We start from the raw sequence: 14,771 nt of genomic DNA, 5'->3' as shown, positions 1-14,771 counted from the left end.
GGTGGTGTTCAAGGCCAAGTGGGACAGAGCCTTGGGTGAGATGGTTTAGTGTAAGGTGTCCCTGCCCATGGCAGGGGGGTCAGAACTTGATCTTAAGGTCCTTTCCAACCCTAACTATTCTATGATTCTATGATTCTAATATTAACCAGCTTTTTTGGGCTCCTTTTCTCTCCAAGGCTTTATCCCATCGTACCTCACTAAGCAGATCCCTCAAGAGGCCAAAGTCTGCTCTTCTGAAGTCCAGGCTAATGAACTTTCTGCACATACTCCTTATTGCCCTAAGGATCTTTAAATCTATCGTTTCATAGTCAGTGCAGCTAAGGCTGCCCTTGAGCTTCACATTCTCCACCAGTCCTTCCCTGTTGGTGAGGTCCAGCTGTAGCATCTCTCCTCTTTGATTCCTCTGTCACTTGGAGAAGGATGTTATTGTCAATGCATTCCAGATACCTCTTGGATTCCTTCTGCCCTGCTGTGTTGTCCCTCCAGATATCAGGATGATTGAAGTCCTCCATGAAGAAGAGGTCTTGTGAACGTGAGACTGTACCTGCTGTCTGTAGAGGACATCATCCACTCAGTATTCTTAGTTGGGTGGCCTATAGCAGACTCCCACTTTTATGTTGCCTGTCCCTGCCCTCCCTTTCATCCTGACACATAAAGTCTCAGTCACGTCTTCATCCGTCCCCCAGCGAACCTCCATGCACTCTAGCTGGTCACTGACATAGAGGATGACACCGCCTCCTTGTCTCCCCAGCTTGTCTTTCCTGTAGAGCCTGTGTCCTTCCATTCCAACACTCCAGTCACAAGAGGCATCCTACCACATCTCAGTGATGCCAATGAGGTCATAGCCCTTCATGTATGTGCACTCCTGTGACTCCTTTTGCTTGTTTCCCATGCTGTGTGCACTAGTGTAGAGGCATTTCAGTTGGGCCCCTGATGGTGCTGGTTTATTGGCTGGAGTGGCTGGAATTCTTTGTGCTGCTCTTCAGATGCTCTCTTGCTCCCTCTCCAGGCATCTTCGACTGGCACAAACTGCTAGGAGTGGAATGGACTGAGGTTCCCTTCCCCCAGCAACTTTAGTTTAAAGACTTCTTCACCAGCTTGGAAGTGTGTGACAGAAGACACTTTTCCCTTTCTCTGGGACGTGGACCTCATCAGGCAAAGTTTCACAAAATGAGTTCTAAGGTCAAAGTCACTGAACCCTTGCCTGTGGCACCAGTCCTGTAACCATTCATTGATTTGCCAGAACCTAACCAGCCCTTTCAAATCCCCTCCCTTCAGCTGAGAGTACTGATGACAAGACTACCTCTGTTCTGGCATCCTTGTCTGCCACTCCCAGGGCTCAGTAACTTTTGGTAGTTCTCACACTGCTCATAGCTGTATCTGTGTTAATCATGTGAAATAACAGCATCAGATAATAGTCAGTGGACAGTATAAGGCTTGTCAGTGTCTCTGTGACATTTCTGATGTGAGCTCCTGGAAGGCAGCACAACTCTCTGGAGATCACATCAGGTTGGCAAATGAGTGTCTCTGTACCTCTCAGAACTGACTAACCTGCTACTATCACCCATCGTGTTTTCCTAGTTACACTTGTTATTATCTGTGGTGCAGACTGGAGTGCCGTACTTAACTCTAGTGTGCCTTCTGCTGTGACAGGTCTTTCATCAGTGGTTTGCAGAGCATCAAGTTCTGGCTTTGGGGGAAGTTTCTTCCTCCTGCAGGTCCTTGCTGTTCTTTAAACTTTTTTCATCGGCATTTAGTACCTTTCAGGTCTAATACGTAGAAGCTGAAGTATTTGTTGGTCGGCTCTTTCTTGGCAATTCCTATGTGTAACATGTTGTCTCTGACAAGAACAAAAGAAGGTACATAAAATATGAGAATGTATGCTAATACAGTTGGCATCAGGTAGATTTGGGGATTTCTTTTTTCTTTTTTGTGCAATATAAAGATTTATATATATTCTGTGTGTGTGCTTGTATATGTAAGCACGTGTATGTGTGACAATGTGTCTCTGTGTGCGTGCAGATAATTTTTAAGGTCCTGAGAGCAGCTTAGGCTTCAGACCTTCAGAATAGAAGGATGAAGGATATACCTTCAGGATAGATATATCCTTCATTAGGTAGGATACATCCATCCTCCAATGTATTTTTTATTTTAATAGAATATCTATATTAGACCCTATTTCCAGTGTGCTGTGTCTCTTAAATTAAGAAGAGATTATATGATTAAAAGGAAAAAACCCCACCCAAAGTAACAATAAAATAAGGTTGCCTATTTGTTTTGGTTTTTGTTTGATAATTTCCAAAATCCATATTCTCTATTCATCATTCTAAACATCTAGCTAATCTAGGGGACACTCTACGACAATGGCAGGTTTTCATTTGAATATGTCATTAAGATGCTATACCTGAATTTAGTCACTCATCACAAATATAAAATGTTATTTTCATTAAAGTCAAAATGAGCTTTGGGTTTTCATCTTTCTTGATTGGTTGGAACTTTCACAAAGTTTCTCTGTGTGATGAAATTAGGTCTAATTTATCCTGTTTGATATACCTCCCCAATCACATTTACAAAGGAGGAACTATGTTAAATGAGTTACATAGATGAAGAAAAGAGAGGTCCCTTAAGAAATTCCCCTTGAAGTATATAATTAAGTGTCTTGTTACAGACAACTCTAGTGATTCTCTTCTGTTAAAACAATATTTTCTCCTAATTTATTCTAATTAAGCAGATTGTCATGAGGTCACTTATTTGGCTGTTCATCATTCTTTGAAGTTCTTTCTCTGAACCAAATACAAAGTGGCACAATTATTCCTATCAAAACAGAGATTTTTTACTTTAATATTGAACATATAGAAACTATTCTATGTCCATTTTTTCAGCAGAAAAATAACTATTCAGGTGAAGTGGTGACTAATTTAGAAAGTGAATTATATGACACACATTACATAGGAATGGACATCACATCTATCACAGGAAAGCTTCAGTAACAAAATGGGAGGAACTGTTTCACAAAACACCCCTTTGCAGGAAGACCTCTTTGGGCTATACTCATGCTTCCACCATTGTTAGTCCCCCAGCTTCAGGCACACAAAGGACAATGATTTGTCAGGCAGTGAATGGGAGAGGGGAGTGTCAGCCCCTCCCCAGTTGGGTCACTCCCCAGAGCTGAACCTGGAGCAGAGGAGGCAGCAATTGCTGGCCCCAGTGCAGGGTTTCAACCAGTGAAACCCAACTCAGGCCATCATGAGACTGGTTAGCACATAGCTGGACCTCCTCCTGCTGAGAGCAGAAATTACATTTACTATGTACAAATCTACTGTTTACTGTTCCTACTGTGTGGGAGATATTCCTGACAACCTCATAGAGAAACCTATGCATACCTGAAGGAAGGAACTTTATTTCTGGGCAGTCACAGTTAGGTAGACTGGTTTCCACAGAAGTTTTGGTTATCTTGCAACAGAACTAAATTGCTAGAAGAAGGAATAGGAAAGACAAATTAAATTGAAAAATACCAAACATTTTCTTACCTCATAATAAAATTGTTATTAATTCAGATTAATGCTCTTCCTGTAAGACATGTAATTAATCAGAGAAGAAAAAATTAATTAATGAAAAAAGAGAATAAAGTCGTTCATGAAACTGTGCATTATTACTTATCAGTAATGTAGCTATATAGGTCTTCTTCATACAGCATTAGCATTCTTTCTTTGGTGAAAGAAATAACAGGTGTTCACACAATGAGTAAACTTAGACATTGCACATTGAAATGAAGCTTACAATGGCATGAATATATGATTGCTGGAGAGTGCACTATTTTTTTAATGTCAAATATTTTGTAATCTAACTTCTGCAATAAAAATGATAGTGCTTTATCTACATGCTGATGGAAGAAGCAAAATCATCAGCATTTTTCCAACTGGCTTCTTGGTAATCTAATCAGAAAAGACAGATTTCTCTTCCTCATCAAAATGCTTTCCCATTCAAATAGTAACTTCTAATAAAAAAAAAAAGGAGACAGAACTCGAGATAAAAGACAGATGAGATGAGAAGAATAGATAACGTTAATATTCACATGGAAATATATTATGCCAAAAACTGATGTAGATTTTCGCTTCAGATAAACGTCTGAAAGAAATTTTATCTGCATCCATGAGCAGTCCTCTTTCATTGCTCACAAGCATATCATGTACTCCATTTAGTCCTAATTTACTCAAGCTCCACTTTAAAAATAGTAAGGATTCTTTTCAATACTAATCCTGTAGGAAAACTATTTCTAAAACATGTTTATACAGTGCTTTAAAATTTTGCTTTCGTTTTTAGCCTAATGCAGACTTGCTAATTTGTGTTCAAGATGCCTTCTTTAAATCGTCCTTTATTCCACTGATTGCTTTGAAGTAGGTATAGAGAATGCTGGAACTGAGTATTTGTAAAAAGATATATCTGTATGTGTCAGGTAATCAGAGATTACTGTGATAGGAGTGTTTTGAACACTGATAAGTGACTCTGGTTTTCAACTTCAGTAAGTTCATTCTCTAACAGCATATTCTGTGCTGATGGCTAGTTTTTGCACAATATTAATCATCATCAATACATACACAAAACTGTTAATAACTTATGTCCAAAATCAGCTGTTAGTGTACAGTACCATGGAGCTGATAGCATATTGTTAGTGAAATGACAACACTCCTTGGTGGTTCTTAGTTGCTAAGGTTAAAATTATCAAACTTGAGAAATCCTCAGCAAATGAGCTTGCCTTCTTTTCCTCTTCATGAATGGTGTGTTTTATGCTTCCTGCCCCTCCTCAAGAATGAAAGCCTAGTGGTTCCCAAAAGGGAGGCCTCAGCTGCTCCCATTATTGCTTCTCCTTTTGGTTCTGCCAGTCATTTTTCTTGAGTATTCATCAGGATGTTCTACTTATATGCAGTATATTGGGTTTTTATGTTACTGTTATCCTGTTCCTTATCTTGAACTTTTTGCTGCTTGGGTGGCTCTATGTGCAAGCACACATCCCTCTTTGCTCCACTGGTATCCAGTTTAGTGGTATTCTTCAGCTATAATGGTTGTGTTCTGCTAATTTATCAGACCTATTAACAGAGCTTAGTGATAGGAAATTATTTAACTATTGTTGAATATCAGCATAATCAAATACATTACACAACTGTCCTGAGTTCAGCAGTAGCAGTCATTTTTTTCTCCTTCTTAGTAGCTGATGCAGCACTGTGTTTTTGACTTTCGGCCTGGGAATGGTGCTGATAGCATCAATGTTTTTAGTTACCGCTCAAATGTTTTGTTTGGCCATGGACTTTGTGAGTCTCATACTCTGTCAGGGAGGAGGGGAAGCCGGGAGGAAGCAGAGACAGGACACCTGACCCAAACTGACCAAAGAGGTATTCCATACCACAGCACGTCATGCCCAGGATGTAACTGAGAGCTACCTGGAAGGGCTGAGGCACTGCGGGGTTGGACGAGGTATTGGGCGGTGCTCGGCTGGGGGGGGGTGGGACGAATTATTGGTCAGCTGGTGCTGACGTGTTGTATTCTCTTCCCTTGTTATTTCCTTTATCATTATTATTACTGGCAGTAGCAGTAGTGATTTGTGTTATACCTTAGTTACTAAACTGTTCTTATCTCAACCCGTGGGAGTTGCATTCTTTTCTATTCTCCTCTCCATCCCTCCAGGAGTAGGGGGAGGGCAAGAAGAGGGGGAGTGAGTGAACGAGCTGCCTGACTGGTTTTAAACCATGACAACAACTCTGTGCAAAAATTATTTGTTAGCAGATTTGTCATGCTGAATCAGACCAAAGGTTCATCATGATCTCATGTTGATTCCTAGCATGATCAAAGCTAGATATATGGAGAACAGTATCAGAAAATGTTAGGTTTTACTTCTATGCATCTAATTCAACCTCCAATAATTTGTGTACTTCAGGGAGTTTCTGAGTCAGATTTAGTATCTGAACATTCACTGTCAGACAATAGATATTTTTTTCTATGAATTTCACCGCCATCTCTGTAGCCCATTTGTACTTGGTGAAGTGAAAGTTTTGAAATAATTATTTGTCAAAGTGTCAGCTATACTGTTAATTTCCCAACTCATGATCTTCAAATGTAAACATAGTAAGTAAAGCATTATTATTTTTTCTGTGTTTATATTTTTTCCATCTTGATTCATATTTTTGACATATGTCATGGTTTAAGCCCAGCCGGTAACTCAGAACCACGCAGATGCACCCTTACTCCCCCCACCTTCTTCCCTGCCCTGCTCCTGGAGGGATGGGGAGAAGAATCAAAAGAATGAAACTCCCACAGGTTGAGATAAGAGCAGTCCAGTAACTAAGGTATAACACAAACCACTACTGCTACCACCAATAATAATAATCATAAGGGAAATAACAAGAGAAGAGAATACAACTGCTCACCATTTGCTGACCAATACCCAGCCCGACCTGAGCAATGATCTAGCCCTTCCAGGTAACTGCCCCCAGTTTATATATTGGCCATGGCATGCTGTGGTATGGAATACTTCTTTGGTCAGTTTGGGTGAGGCGTCCTGTCTCTGCTTCCTCTCGACTTTCCGTCCTCCCTGGCAGAACATGAGATTCAGAGGGTCCTTGGTCAGAGTAAACATGACTGAACAACAACTGAAGCCATCGGTGTGATGAGCGCTGTTCCCAGGCTGAAATTCAAAAACATAGCACTGCACCATCTACTAAGGGGAAAAAATGACTTCTATTCCTGAACCCAGGACAACATATAAAAAGAAATTTGTAGAGGGAAGGTGAGCTAAATGTCTAATTTTAACTTTGTAGCTGTCAATTAGTTACTAATTGTTTGTGGCTAGTTCATAGTGAAAAGTGTTTCAAAATTTTGTTGGTGATGCTATTTGTTAAAATACTGTATTAGGTATTTTCTTTATTTCTAACTAAAGAGATAAAATTGGTGTTTCTTTGTGATTCCAGTATATTTTGTCTAAAAGACATTAAACGTTCAAGGGGAACTGAACTATCACAAGCTAGTGTTAGCTGAGTGTTAGAGGCTATGGATGGAGAGACAGCAGTTTGTGTATAGCTTGAAAGTAAGAAAAAAAGCTACTTTTGAAGGCAATCCATTCCAGACTACTGCTTCTTATTTAGCAGTCCTTTCTAGATAGCTCTGCTGATCTGTGACCTGACCTAATACCCATAAAGGTTATTTGTACTTCCTCAATGTAGACATTAGATGAATTCTTTATGGATCTTTTGCTGTGGAAGAAAGCCTAAAGTTTGAAACTGAGCATCTCTGATGAACTGCTAAGCAAATACTGGTTACGTTACATACCAGTGGAAAGAGAAAATTATCAGAACCAGCCAGAAAGAAAGGCTATGAAGAAAGATAACCCTAGAAAATCATGGAGGCATATTGTAGGTCATAGGTGAATTGAGTCTATTGATTTTTATCTTTTTGCACTGTAACTTTTGTTCACAGGTAGATGGTATTTCCCAATATGGAGTGAACTATTTGCTGTCTTTCTTTTATTTTCTTCTTTTTTTTTTTTCTTTTTACCTTAAGATCAAGAAAGATTATTACATCATGATGTAGTATATGATTTCTTACTCATTAATATCTGTCATATTTTGTTCAGTGAACTGGACATTGAAACCAATAGAGCATTGTTTAAGTTGTACTAAAATGCTCTATGAACATTCTCAATTAAATGGCATTCTACCATCATCATGAAAGTGTATTGACTGAAGATCAGAGCACAAAATTTTTGGAATTCAAACCCTATGAATTCATACTTAAGGAATTTAACGCAGCCTTACTGAAACCACTGTCATTTTCCTTTAAACTAAAAGTTCAAGGTGTGAAATTCTCACACAGATAGGAACCTTAAACACTCATGCTCGTTTTGACACTCATGGGTTGTGTAAAAAATACACTCTCATTTCAGGATTTGTGGAATTAATCAAATTTAAAGTGGAGGAAAACCTCTTTCTGATAAATAGATGCCACTTAAAACGTATAAATTAATGACTTAGAGAGTGGAAGAAAGAGTAACATGCTCTTGCACTCACTTTAAATGCCTGAAATGGTAGATTCAATTCCTTAGGGGCTGTATAAGAACTTTGGCATTGGATGTTACGTAAGACAAAGGCAGGAGACACAGGAATGACTAATCCCTGGGTTACAACAGAATAAGCTGTGAGATGATCAATGAAGTGTGAGAAATTCTTGACAGATACACAATCAAAACATAATTCCTCAGAGAGCTGCACGTGAAAGAAAGTAAATATGTTCTCTGTCCCTATGAGAGAAAGACGTCTGGGCAAAGAAGAAGATTTAAACATTTTAATGTTTAAACATACTTCTCTATCTATTAAACATTACACTGTGATACCACTGCTCTTCATTTAGATATTTTAAAGACCTCTCCTCCTGTGCTAAAACCTTAGGCAGGGTTAGATTTTTTTTTTTTAAATGGTCATGTACTAAAAAGTTATTGCAGTGCCTATGATTAGTATGTAAGTTGTATAGCAAATTTAGCAACCATAATTCCCTCTATTAATTCCGGTTTATGTTCCAGCCCAATATCCTCAATTATAAGAACTTTCTTAATAGTTTAATTATTCATAAATGAACTCGGATACCATTTGAAAAAAAATACCTCAAAATATCATGACATCGATGTTAAAATCGTGACCATATTACTTGTTTGCAACCTTTTACAGGAAGTGTGCTATGTATTGAGACATACCAGTTTTAACCCATTACCCTTGTCCTATCACTACAGTGCCTAATGAAGAGTGCCTCCACAGCATCCCTATAGGCCCCCTTCAGATACTGGAAGGCTGCTACGAGGTCTCCACGCAGGCTTCTCCTCTCCAGGCTGAACAGCCCCAACTTTCTCAGAATGTCATCATACAGGAGGGGCTCAAGTCCCCGATCACCCTTGTGGCACTCCTCTGGACTTGTTCCATCAGATCTATGTCCTTTTTATGCTGAAGACACCAGAACTACGCACAGTATTCTGAGTGGGGTCGCATGAGAGCAGAGTAAAGGGGCAGAATCACCTCCTTCGACCTTCTGGTCACACTCCTTTGGATGCAGCCCAGACTACGGTTGGCTTTCTGGGCTGCAAGCACACACTGAAGCCGGCTCGTGTTCATTTTCTCATCGACCAGCACCCCCAAGTCCTTCTCTGCAGGGCTGCTCTGAATCTCTTCTCTGCCCAACCTGTAACTGTGCCTGGGATTGCTCCGACCCAGGTGTAGGACCTTGAACTTGGCATGGTTAAACTTCATGAGGTTGGCATCAGCACACCTCACAAGTGTGTCAAGGTCCCTCTGGATGGCATTCCTTCCCTCCAGCATATCAGCTGAACCACACAGCTTGGTGTCATCGGCAAACTTGCTGAGGGCACACTCACTCCCACTGTCCATGTCACTGATAAAGATGTTGAACAAGACCAGTCCCAACACCGATCCCTGAGGGACACCGCTCATTACTGGTCTCCAGCTGGACACTGAGCCATTGGCCACAACTCTTTGTGTGCGGCCATCCAGCCAGTTCTTTATCCACAAAGTGGTCGATCTATCAGATTGATGTCTCTCCAATTTAGGGACAAGGATGTCATGTGAGACAGTGTCAAGCGCTTTGCACAAGCCAAGGCAGAAACTGCTTTGCCCCAATCCATTAGTTTTGTAGTCCCGTCATAGAAGACCACCAAATTGGTCAGGCAGGATTTCCTTTTAGTGAAGCCATGCTGGCTGTCACCGAGCACCTTGTTGTTTTTCATGTTCCTTAGCATGCCTTCCAGGAGAATCTGCTCCAAGATTCTGCCAGGCACAGAGATGAGACTGTCTGTAGTTCCCTGGGTCATCCATTTTCCCCTTCTTGAAAATTGGGGTTATATTTCCCTTTTTACAGTCATCGGGAACTTCACCTGACTGCCATAATTTTTCAAATATGATGGTCAGCGGCTTAGCAACTTTGTTCACCAACTGCTTCAGGACCCACGGATGGATTTCATCAGGACCCATGGACTTGTGCACATTCAGATTTTTAAGATGGTCTCTAACCAGTTCCTTTCCTACAATGAGCCCAAGGTCTTCATTCTCACAGTCCCTGCATCTGCCTTCCAGGTCTTGGGTGGTGTGGTTAGAGCCTTTGCCAGTGAAGACCGAGGCAAAGGAGTCACTCAGAACCTCAGCCTTCTCCAAATCCTATATAGCTAGTTCTCCTGAGAGGCTCCTGAGGGGGCCTATGCTCTCCCTAGTCTGTTTTTTTATTAGCCATGTACCTGTAGAATCCCTTCTTGTTATCCTTAAGATCCCTAGCCAAGTGTAATTCTAACTGGGCCTTAGTTTTCCTAACCTGGTCCCTAGCTTCCCGGACAACATCCCTGTACTCTTCCCAGGCCGCCTGTCCTTGCTTCCACTTTTTATAAGTCTCTATTTTCATTTGAATTTTCCTCAGCAGCTCCTTATCCATTCAAGGAGGTCTCCTGGCCCTCCTGCTGCACTTCTTTCTAGCTGGGATGCAACACTCCTGAGCTTGTATAAGGTGGTCCCTGAATATCAAACAATAGTCTTGGACCTCCTTGCCCTCTAGGGCTATATCCCATGGAACCTTACTAAGCAGGTTACTGAAGAGGCCAAACTCTGCTCTCTTGAAGTCCATGGCAGTGAGCTTGCTGCACGCTCTTCTCATTGTCCTGAAGATCTCAAATTCGACCGTCTTGTGATCGCTGCATCCAAGGCTGCCCTGGAGCATCACATTTTTGAGAAGCCCTTTCCTGTTGGTGGTCACGAGGTCAAGCATGGCACCTCTCCGTGTCAGCTCCTCTATCACTTACAAAAGGTCTTCCCCACAATAAGGGAACCTCCTGGATTGCTTGTGCCAGGCTGTACCGTCATTTCCTGTTAGGGTGGTGAGGCACTGGAATAGGTTGCCCAGGGAGGTTGTGAATGCTCCATCCCTGGCAGTGTTCAAGGTAAGGTTGGACGAGGCCTTGGGTAATATGGTTTAGAGCGAGGTGTCCCTGCCCATGGCAGGGGGGTCGGAACTTGATGATCTTAAGGTCCTTTCCAACCCTAACTATTCTAGGATTCTACGATCGGAGTCCCCCATGAGAACAAGAGCCTGTGAGCGTGAGGCTTTTCCTATGTGTCTATAGAGTGCTTCATCATCAGGTTCTCCTTGATCAGGAGGTCTGTAACAGACCCCCACAGTAACGTCTCCCATAGCTATTTTCCCTTTAACCCTGACCCGCAAACTCTCCGTTAACTGCTCACCTGTTCCCAGACAGAGTTCCATACTCTACAGCCTATCCCTAACATAAAGGGCAACCCCCCCTCCCTGCCTACTGAGCCTGTCTTTTCTAAAAAGCCTGTCACCTTGCATTCCAACACTCCAGTCATAGGAGCCATCCCACCATGTTTCTGCGATGCCTATTATATCATACCCCTGTAGACGTACACACATCTCTAATTCCTCTTGTTTGTTCCCCATGCTATGGGCATTTGTATAGAGGCATCTGAGCTGAGCTCCAAATGAAGCCGGCTCATTGGCTGGAGAGGCTGAAATATCTCTACATTGCTCTGAGCATTTATTATAGATGCTGGCAACTGACTGGGTGTGCTGGGATGGAATGATGCCCTCAGGGGTGTTAAAAAGGTGACAAAAGCCTGAAGTCTGAGACTAAGCTTTAGAAACTCAAGGTATACACAATATGATTTAGACAATGCTAGCTTCTTATATGAGATTTGGCAATATCTCCAGGATATCCGCTGGATGGTACCATTGCCCAAACCCCATTCAGCGTTCTAAAGTGAAGTCTACCTTTGATGCCCAAATCCAGTGTTTGATCTTACCCTAGGAACTGCAGTGGAACCCTGACGATACTCTTTTCCTTATGGGTTGAAAGTGGAATTTTCATTAATTTAATTTAAAAGTTAATTTATTAGACATTACAGAGCTAGTTATCAAGGTTAATGCTAATCTTACAGGTGGCAGACACGAGAGGAATCAAGACCTCTTCTTCCCTTCCCTTCCCTTCCCTTCCCTTCCCTTCCCTTCCCTTCCCTTCCCTTCCCTTCCCTTCCCTTCCCTTCCCTTCCCTTCCCTTCCCTTCCCTTCCCTTCCCTTCTCTTCCCTTCTGATCTTATAATTAAACACAATATCATTATGTATATGTATGCATCAATAATTGTGGTTGTACCACTAGCCTTAATTGTGGCGTTTCCCAGTTTTACTGGTGACTTTTCTGCCTTAATATTGCTTTTCTATGCTAATCTATATGTTGAATATATGGTTTTATGGGTAAGACAGCTTTAATTGTTATGAGTGAGTAATTTCCAGTGCATTAAAGCCAATTGGAACAATAGAATAATCAATTTAATGTATTATAAATAAAAAAAAAACCACTTAAAACTAATTATTCAATTTAATCAAGAAAGTCTCCATGAAGTGTCTATACCTGCAGGGAAGTAAAATGCAGAAATCTTTACTACAAGACAGTTTAAATTTCCAGCTTTCAAATGTAAAATAAATGACATTCAAATAGTGTTGCTCATATTCATGCACATTATAATATCTTTGTTTTTATCAACAATACAAGCTTTCCAGTTTTTTCATAGTTTCAGTTTTTTCATGGTACAATCAATAGATGTTACATGAAAATTATGTTAAAATAACAGAGAAATTTCCATGAATATTCATAAAACTAATTTTTATTCTTGTTTCTTGACTATGAGAGAATATGGGAAAGCTTGTTCATGCAGAACAGAATGCAAGGAGGAGTTTAGAAGAATGCATTTGTACATTTTGTATGTTGTTTTCTATATTTACATTTCTGTTCAGGAAGGGGGGAGTAAGAACACAAAGCACATCAATAAAAAAAACTGATACATCGTTCAGATAAAATGAGAGAATCACAAGAATATAACAACTTTTTAGAAATTACAACCTAATATAGGGATAATGTTATTGACTGGCTGTGGTCTTCCTCCCATGTTTGATGTCCTACAGTGGCCTTCAGAAAGTGATGAGGTCAGTTAAAATGTTACAGAAAAAATGCAGAAATGTAGAGACAGTCAAATGCTAAAATAGCACTTGAAGTGCAGCTCTGATTTGAAAAGGAATATATATATATATATATAAATATAGGAACACAGAAAAGGAATCTGCTTAGCTTCATAAGCAGTCCTGCAACACCTTCCCCACTTGGATGGTTTCCACATAAAGGACAGGTTCAACTTTCAGTCCAGTCTCCTAGGTGTGCACTCAGGCTGTGTCCTAGCTATGATTCAGGATGAGACCACTCTGTCTGCTATACTACCATATGTATTAACTTCTTCTGGAAGGCAAACCAAACACCCAGGCAGTGTAAGTGCTTGTATACAATCCTTTTCTTAAATGACAGGAAAAACGTTGTCAGGTGCATTGCACAGCATACTTGCACTTCTCTTATAGACATGTTGTGCAGGACAAAGCTAATTAAGAGGTTGCCAGGAAAAAGAAGCGTGTCATAGAAGCAGGTGACGCTACTTTGAAAGGCACAGGGGCACCCATCTGTCAGCCTGACGCAGTCTCAAGGGAGGTGTGTTGCCTACCTGAGGCTCAGGTAAGGGATGTTGCTGAGAGGCTGCCTGGTCTGGTAAGTCCCACTCACTATCCATTTAGTGGTCCATGTGGATGCTAACAATATAGACAGCAGTAGCCTGGAGAACATTAAGAACTGCAGAGCCGTGGGAGAGGTGGTTAAGGGCTCTGGAGCTCATATAGTTTTTTCATCAATACTACAGGTCAAAAGGGAGTACCTTAAAAAGCTAGGCAGATTTGCCAGATTAATAAATGGTTAGAATGGTGGTGCCATAATCAGGGGTTTGGTTATTTAGAACATGGGACTCAATTTGGGAGGCCAGGTCTACTAGAGTCTGGTGGAGCTGGTTTGGCAGCTTTGGTAAGAGACTTGCCAGACTGGTCAAGAAAGCTTTAAACTAGATGTGTTAGGGGAGGGGGCATCAATTCATCCCAACACTCCCAGACAGTTGCCAGCACCTCTAATAAATGTTTGGACCAATGTGGAGGTATTTCAGCTGCTCCATCCAATGAGTCAGCTTTATTTGAAGCTCGGCTCAGATGCCCCTGTACAAACACCCCGAATAAGCAAGAGGAATTGGAGACATATGCATGGCTACAGGGATATGATACAATAGGTATCACAGAAAAATGGTGGGGTGGCTTATAAGTTTGGAGTGTTGGAATGGAAGGTTATAGACTCTTTAGGAAAGACAGGCCAGGCAGACAGGGAAGGGGAGTAGCTATTTATGTTAGTGACAGGCTGGGGCGTATGGAAATTTGGGAATGGGTGATCAGTCAACAGAGAGCTTGCGGGTCAGGATTAAAGGGAGAACAGCGATGGGGGACATTACTGTGCGGATCAGTTACAGACCTCCTAATCAGGAGGACTCTGTAGATTAAGCACTATAGACACATAGGAAAAGTCTCATGCTCGCAGGCCCTTGTTCTCATGGGGGACTTCAACCACCCTGATATTTGTTGGAGAGACGGTATAGCCCAGCACAAATAATCCAGGAGGTTCCATGACTGTGTGGAAGATGACTTCCTCTTGCAAGTAATAGACGAGCTGAAAAGGAGAGGTGGCATGTTTGACCTTCTTCTTACCAACAGGTAGGGGCTGGTTGAAAATGTGATGCTCCAGGGCAGCCTTGGTTGTAGTGATCAGAGCGGTGGATGTGGTCTACCTTGACTTCAGCAAAGCGTTT

The sequence above is a fragment of the Neopsephotus bourkii genome, unplaced genomic scaffold (assembly GCF_033783945.1).
Source record: "Neopsephotus bourkii isolate Nb327-2 ecotype Australia unplaced genomic scaffold, CSIRO-AGI_Nbou_v1 NB_947, whole genome shotgun sequence".
Classification (NCBI taxonomy): domain Eukaryota; kingdom Metazoa; phylum Chordata; class Aves; order Psittaciformes; family Psittacidae; genus Neopsephotus; species Neopsephotus bourkii.
Note: the sequence above shows the minus strand (reverse complement) of the source record.